The following is a 7,491-nucleotide window of genomic DNA, read 5'->3' on the forward strand; positions in this document are numbered from 1 at the left end:
CTCCCCTCCAGGTAGGTTCCCCCCTGGGCACACAGGACTGTGGTGAGCACAGGTCCATCCTACCTCAGGGTAACAGAGATGGGCAGAAAAGACATCTTGCGGAGGCAGAGCAAGTTCCATCAGGTAACTGAGCTCCATGTTGATCGGTCCAGTTGAGACTGGCCTTTGGCCACCAAAATAAAAAGCAAGACTTTTTCCAGCTGGTTCTTCCACCCAAAGGTGTATTGTCAGGACACGTGAGGGATGGAGCCCCCATACCAGATGAAGCAGATTGCAAAGGGCATGCCCAAATGTACAGATAACTGGCATGACATATGGTAACAGAGTTCTACTGCAGTCAGTGAACCCTGTAGGTGGGTTCTAGGCAGAGGAAAGAGAACATGAAGCAAAGCTTGTGAAAGGGGGTGACCCTGAGGGGCAAGCTGAGGAGCTAAGCAAGGGTCTTTCTGCCCTGAGCAATCCCTTCTCTCCAGCCATCACAGGATTCTTATGCCTCAAACTGCAGATTTCCTATGTGAACGGAACAGCCCGGAGCCTCCTCCAGAGAGCTGAGGCCAAATAAGAACCACCTTGGACTTGCTCCTGGTAGCTCCAGACACAGGACATCAGGCTACGTTAGCCATTAACATCCAATAATAGGACCAGGTTCCTTCCCATGCAGCTCTAGTCCTGATGGGCTCAGCATAGGGGCTTGTATTGCTCACAGTCCCCTGGAGATTCAAGGCCACAAAGGGCAAGGGCCATTGGACAAAATGACTCCACTGCCCTCAGTGGCAGCACTGGGATGAATGGAATGGAGATTCTGCTGGACCCACTAATGGCCAGCGAGTTACTCCAGATGCATACAGTGCACAGAAGTTGGCAATCTGAGCATAAGGGGAATGTCGTGCGTGCGTGCGCGCGTGCGCATGTGTTGGGGGGGTGGGGCAGTACAAGGGTGTTGGAGTGGTTGGGGGGAGAACATTTTGGTTCCAGAAGGATGACTAAAAAAAAAAAAAAAAAAAATCATAAGCCTTCCACTTTCCTGCCAGGTCTCGTATTACCTGAGTTAGGGCAGGCCAGGTTCTGCGTCCAGGAGAAATATGTTGCGTCTCAATGTGGGGGAAGGGGAATAGCTGGGAGGACTCCAGGGACCCCCGGCCTCTTCCCAGTAACAGCTTAGAGTATAAATTTCTGCCGCCTGTCACTGTCTCCTATCCCCAGCCTGGGGGTCAATGGATGGGAAACAAGGAGCCAGGATGTCCCAGCCTTGCGCGCACCAGGAGAAAAGGGCCTTTAGATTCTTGCCAAGCTGCCTTGGGCAGATCCTTCTCCTCCTTGGTAAGAAGTCAGCAGCTGCCAATGCTGCTTGTGTCCCTGTCAGCTGGAGCGGCTCTTGCTTCCAGCACTGCAGCTGCTGGGACACGAGCCAGTGCAACTCAGTGCTCGCTGGGGTGGCTTTGCTTCTGCAAGCTCCAGAATGAAACCCCCATCTCTTCCTGCCCCCCACCCCACATGCCTGCCACCAATCTTGCTTTCCCCATGACCATGTAGCTGCTAAACTCTGACCCTCCCAACACACCTGCACAACACTGCCACTGCCCTACCCCTGACAAGCACTTCCCCAACCTTTACAGAAAGGCTGAGGGGGAGGAGGGAGGAGAATCTTAATCCTTAAAAATTGCTCATCTCCCCCACTTTTCCTGGACCGGCATAGCAACAATGTCACTTCAGCACAAAACTAACGTCTCTTCCTATGGCCTCTTCCTGTGGTCTCCTTTACACTAACAGCACCTGGGCAAAGAAGTGGCAGGGCACCAACAAAGCAGCCTTGGTTTCCCCCCCTCCACAAGACAAATGCAACAGCCTGCCCCTACCTCAGAAGGAGGCCACCATACTGCAACACTAGAGAGCCAATATGAACCTACCAGATGGTGCCAGTGAAACACCAGCACTTCCTACTTCCCTGGGCATCTCTCCAGCATCACAACCCAGTTAGCCAATGTCAGCAGGAAACTGGGCTGACTGGATGATGTTTAATCATCAGTGCAGACTCTCTGGGCCTGATGATGGTCCCAGCTGCACCAGTTAACAACAGCAGCATTGTCCTGGTTTTACACCAGTGTAATGAAGGTCAGGACCTGGGTCCTAGCTCCCTCACTTCAACCACCTCTCTGAGTAAGTTGCTTAACCTTGGAAAATAATGCAAATCACATCTCTTGGACAAGAGGTGTAGCAGTATCCCACCCAGAGCCAAGGGAAACAGTGGACGAATTTAGGCTGGCAGGATATAATCTGGGACTGGAAAAATCCTAGCAAGTGGCCTGGCTCCCCCATGAAGCTGTGTCTATACTGCTGCCATCAGTCCTCCAAGAAGCATTCCCTGCCCACCCACACCAACCTAGGCATGAGTCAGGAAGTGCCAACCACCTCCTACTCCAAAACATGCCAGAGATGTACATCTCTCTTTTTGAGTCTGGAGTGTGTGGAGCAGAGCACACACTGTCTGGAGCACTGTGGAAGCAGTATAGACATGCCCTGAATCAGGACTGAACACCTTGGTGTTATCCCAGAGGATTAACTGGCGACTCCCACTGGTTTTCCACTGGGTTTCTCCGGCCAGGGTGGACTCAGACAGAGACTCTGATGCAGTCACTAACCAAGGTGGTCCGGTAAAAAAAAGCTGCAAGCCGACCAGCAAATAAAGCCATTTGGCCGCCTGCCTCTTCAGCTCTGAGGTGGCATAGTTGTTCAGTGAAGCTGTGCAGGGATACAGCACGGTTGTCAGGCACCTTCGGAGCTCAGATGCTGCTCCCAGCAGGCTCTGGAATCAAGATAACTCCTGACAAGGAGGCAGCTTAGCCGAGGGTGTTTGGATAACACCTGTTACCATACAATTCAGGGAAGGTCTCTTCACCCAGCTATTGCTAGTCCAGCTGCTCTGTTCTGTTTTTAGGAGCTCCCAGCTGCAGCATCACTGTAGCCACATGCACAGAGTAACACTGCACTAGGGACCATCTAGTTCTGAGCCCCTTGACTCGCTTGTGTTTCTGGGGCTGAGAGGCATGGCTTGGGACAGGCCCAGTGTGAGGGCAGTAGGGGCCTCCTGCTGTACAGAGTTTATGGCTACCTTCCGGCCTGGCTTCCAGTAGAAGGGAGCTTTGCAGATGTACTAGACAATTCAGCATTTACCATGGAGGGAGCAGGCTCTTGCTGCTCCACAGCCATTTCCTGGGAGTGACTTGCGCTCTTCAGCATGGGTGACCGTGCAGGAAGCCTGCTGAGCAAAGACACACAATGCAGTTGGCTGGGAGCTACCCCGGAACAACAACAGGAAGAGTCCCAAAGAAAGGGCCTGTCAGGGAAAGAAAGCATGGCTGGGGCAGCATTTAGTGGATGGGGATAGTGACATGTCACACTGGTGATCTATGCTGGACTGGAGTCATCCATAGCACAGGCAGGGAACTGCTCTGTGGGTATGGAGAAGACTGCACCAAATGAAGGGCAAGGGAAGCAGAATACACAAAAGACCAGAGTGCCTGGGGTTGTGTTCCCTTGGGCCTGCTCCCAAGGGCTTCATCTCAGCCCAGTCTGGCATGTCCCTGGCGGCATCCCCTGCCCATTGTGTGCCAGACAAACCATGTCATTGTGACTCAGCCGAGCCTGCGTCACTGCTGTGGGCACAGGGTGAGGGGTCCACACTGCCTGAGCCAAGGGATCTCTGCACTCCCCTGAAGGGAACCTTTGAGCTGCCAGCTCTCAGGCCTGCAGGGAGAGCAGCCAACTGGGCTGCCCAGATGATCCAGCAAGGGCAATGACTGAGACAGAGCATGGCAGCCAGCGAGGTGGGGGGAGGCAGAACAGCACAGGCAGCAGCTCCCAGCTGGACTTCCAGCCAGCCAAGTCCATCCCGGCCCAGCACTAATGAAGGGAAAGGAGACATGGACCCCAGAAGAAATGAGGGAGCAGGAAGAGATGCACCAGGCCAAATAACTGGAAAGGATAGGCTGGAGTTCCATTAACCCTTAGCACAATACTGATGAATAAACTCCTCCATAAATTTGCTTCCCCTCTCCCCCACCCTGGGGAAGCCCCACAGCCTTCCCAGACATTCTGCCCCAGCTAGGGATCAGGGAAAGTTGGATCAGGCCAGGTGGGTTGCTAGAGAGCTGGGTGCTGCCCTGGCCTGATCCAACTTTCCCTGATCCCTAGCTGGGGCAGAACCCAGTCCTCTGGCAGCCCGCCCAGATGGCCCTGGCGGGTACTGCCAGAGAGAAGGACTGGGCCTCCCCACAGTTCAGGGGCCACTTGTCCCACTGGCAGCTCACCCCCAGCTGTTGGAAGGTTGGGGTGGTAAGGCAAAGAGACTCCGCAACAGCAAGGATCAGGCCCCTCACCACGTCTACTTGAAATCAGAATCCTGAGGCTGGCAGGACACCTAGATCTGTCTGGAAATGGGCTGGCCTTCCCCTGGGGCAGCACGTGGAGGTGGCAAGAGGGTGGCCGGAGAAAGTGGCAGGGAAGGTGCACAGGGCACTGGAAGCCCAGGTAGTCTCAGGGAAGCATTGGAATGGGCGCCTCTGAGCTGGGGCAGCACCCAGGCAGCTAGCAGTCCACCCGGGTTTCTGGTGCCCCATGCACTGTCCCTGTTGCCTTCTCCAACCATCAGCAAACCCAGTCATCCTCCTGCTGCCTTCCCATGCTGACTTAGGGGCAAGCCAGCCCATCTCCAAGTGGTCTCAGCCTTCCTGTCAGCCACAGGACCCTACTGAAGACAGAAGCGGCAAAGGGCCCAGAGGGCAAGCTGACAGCTGCATTGTTGCAATTTGCAACATTGCAAACTGAACTGAATTCAGATGTAGTTTAGTTTGCAATGATGCAAAGTCATTTAAAAACCCCAAAAGTCTGGCACGTGTATACTGTGATGCCATTAAGCCACCAAGTGACATTTGTCATGTGTACATGTTAATGGCATCACATTTACATGTGCCCTTGGGGATTAAACCCCTATCACATGTACAAGCACCCTGTGTGTCCACAGTGAGCAGCAGAAGTTCACCTCAGGACCAGAACTTGAAACCAGCTGCCCAGACTCCAGCACAACCAACCATTGGACCCATCATCCAGCAAGCCTGGTGATCAGGAGCTGGTGTGCTGAAACATACCCTACCCTGCAGGATAAAAAACCTGACAGCAGACGAAGGCCCTCATCTCAGGCCCGCAAGGCAGGCAAGGAGGGGCCAAAGGCAGCTGCCAGCAGTAGGGGAGTGGTAGGAGGGTCTGGGGCTGTGGTAGGAGCTCCTGGTCCTGCCCCACCAGAGCTTCAGGGCTCCCCCTAGGATATTGCAGCAGAGGCAGCTATATGTCCTCACAGGGCAGAGGGATGCAGATCTTCCAACTGGCTGGCTGGGGCTGTAACAGCTGCTCCCTGCTGGGACACTCCCACTTCACACAGGAGGAAATACTTTGTTCTCATTATATCTGGCCTAATTGTTTTGTTTTGCTCCCTAGGCCTGACGTCAGCCACTCAAAAGAGCCCAGTGGATGCGTGACTAGCCATGCATGCCCAGGGCCCCTGGCCAGATTTCTTGAGACACCTCACCCGCTCAGTCTCAGGGGGCTTACTGCAGACAGCTACCCTGAGCACCATTGGCTTGTTGCTGCCTCTTCTTTGCTCTGAGCCACCCTATACCCACCTTAGGCCACATTCAGGCATAGGTCAGCTTGGTAGTTGAGTGAGATACCCCTGGGTAGCACCTGTTCCTGTGTCATTGCTTCTGTAGGGGGTGCACTCTAAGATCATTGCTGACCTCAAGGCAAAGACTGGAGACACTGGACTGCTGAAGGTATTTCAGATGTGTTATTAAATAGATCATGCTCCCATGGGCACAGGCAGTATGTTAAACATCCTTTTGCTCTACCGGGGACTCACCAGGCTGAAACTCCACCAGCTCTAAAGTATAACCTCAGTGCCAGGTAGCATGGGCTATGGTTAGTGGGTCAGGAGCTTTGGGCTCTAGCCTTGGTTCTTCTGTGACTCTGTGACCATCGCAGCATTGGGAGGCAGGAGCCTGCCTTCTTGCTCTGTTAGGGACACATCGGACTTAAAAAAAAACAGCCAGTTACAGTCAATCGACCTAGAATGCCCCTTCTTTTCCTGTTGCCATTTGCTCTTAAACACCGCCGAGGCAGCTGCAACCCAGTGACAGGCTGAATATAAATGGCTGGGTGTCACTAGTCAATCATTTAGCCTGAAGTGCTTTGCAAATGCCAAAGGAGCCATGGCAGCTCTGAAAGGTGCTAGCACTAGACTGCACCAAGGCAGCAACCACGGTCACCAGGCCCAGAAGAAGGTTCATTAGTCACTTCCCAAAGATCAAACACTTGTCACAGGGCCATAAGCAATTTCCTTTGCTCACAAATTCAGGCTTTCCGCTAAGGAAGAAGGGGGCCCTGCTCATCACACATGCAAGAGGAAGAGAAGGAAGCTGAGGGTGTTACAAGAGCAGCATTAAGCCTCTCCATAGCACTTGGCACATACCAGCCAGCAACATAGTCTCCAGTGCCCTGGGCAGCTGAGTCTCCTTGCCCTCATCCCATATTGGCGGACAGTGTGCCATTGAGTGCTTGCCTGGGGTGACTGACTTATTCCTAGGCCTTTCTGTGGGGTTCATCAGTGTTGAACCCACAAATTACCAGACACCAGCCCAAACTCCCAACCACATCTCTTCAACCTTTCTACTCCATTACCTGCTCTTGCTCTTTGACATGACAGCTACACATTTCAGAGGCCCTAGCCCAGCTGCAGCTGATTTTTACTAGACCACCACACCCCTGTGGCCCCAACCCCTGGGAGGGAAGCTTGCAAGAAAGGCTGTGTCTGCTGTTTATGCTCCACTCAGCTGAACCCACAGGCAGCAGAAAGCGACTCCAACAGCTTCCCTATCAGTGGAGAGACTGAGGTGTCAGGAGCAAATAGCCTTCAGGGAGATGGGGGAGGCAGTATTGGCTTACCTCCAGCATCAGTCTCATCCCCCCTCTGGACTCAGTCTCCTTGAGCTTTCAAGGAGGGTTTATGAGACTGCAAGTCCTCTCCTGCTTTCCACATGCAGGCCTGCCCATAGCCCATAGACAAGAAATCATCCACAGACTGGATTGTCAGGCATGGTTTAAACAGGGACTAGGGATTCTTGTCCCATTACATGGATTAGCTTTTGTGACCTCTTTATTCCTACAGGTGCTTTGCTTGTATGCCTCTCCCAGGCAGCGCTGTCCCTCTAGCAGCAGTGTTCCCCTCCCTCCCTTCCTCTCCCTCATTTTTTCCCCACTCATATGCAGCTCATTCACTCCACTTCACACTGGTCTATGCTGTCCTTTCACAGCATCTGATGAAGTGAACTCAAGTTTATGAAAGCTCAGGCGCGCTCTCGCTCTCTGTTATTTCGTCTATAAGGTATGTAGCCACCCTGCCCTCAGCCTGTGAGTCGGGATCAAAGCTGAACTACAGTCAGG

The sequence above is a fragment of the Crocodylus porosus genome, unplaced genomic scaffold (assembly GCF_001723895.1).
Source record: "Crocodylus porosus isolate Cpor-Errol unplaced genomic scaffold, CroPor_comp1, whole genome shotgun sequence".
Classification (NCBI taxonomy): Eukaryota; Metazoa; Chordata; order Crocodylia; family Crocodylidae; genus Crocodylus; species Crocodylus porosus.